Here is a 779-nt window from a genome sequence, read left to right on the forward strand (position 1 = left end):
CTTCAAATTGTGTGATTAGCCCTCTGGACTGTAGTCATGAAGGTCCTGAGTTCAAAACCTGCATGCTGTCATCCCCGGAGGATGTATGGACTTCATATATGAAGGAGCGTCCAAAACTAATAAAACAAACAAGAAAACTGGGGATTGAAACATAAACCAATGTGTACTGACACACTGACTTCAGCTGCAGGGGCATATCTAATTTGCAATCAAATGTTCTGGGTTTGGACTGGCCTCACCAGCAACAAGTGGATGTGCACAGCCCTCAGCTCCTTGATGAGAGGTCCTCCATGAAAGCAGTATGCTAATGATGTAACTTCAGTTAGTATGATAGCTGAAGTATTTTTAAACGTTTAGAAAAGCTTCTCACATATATTTTCTATACCATAGTTTTATAATGTTAGCACTGGAGAAACAATTACTTAAATAAAGACTGATTTTATAATATTAGAATGTTTTCAAATGCTTTTTTATTTACTTTGAATCAGTACATTGAACACTTAGAAATATCTTTATGACCAATCTTTTTTAAAAGACTATCTCTAGAATCACTTCATTTTTTTTATCATTAAATATATAAAATGCTACAAGATAATAATGGTAGTTTATGTTTTCACATGAACTTGTTGGCAGCCACTGTAGGTCTTCAATTTGGTAATGGAAAGTTGTGATATTTTTTAGTACAAAAAACATAAAGATGTAATAAGATTACATTTTTTTGCCCAAATGAATGGCCAACAAAAAGTCATAGGAAAAAAAAAAAAAGAAACAACAAACTG

The sequence above is a fragment of the Biomphalaria glabrata genome, chromosome 5, assembly GCF_947242115.1.
Source record: "Biomphalaria glabrata chromosome 5, xgBioGlab47.1, whole genome shotgun sequence".
In the NCBI taxonomy this organism is placed as follows: domain Eukaryota; kingdom Metazoa; phylum Mollusca; class Gastropoda; family Planorbidae; genus Biomphalaria; species Biomphalaria glabrata.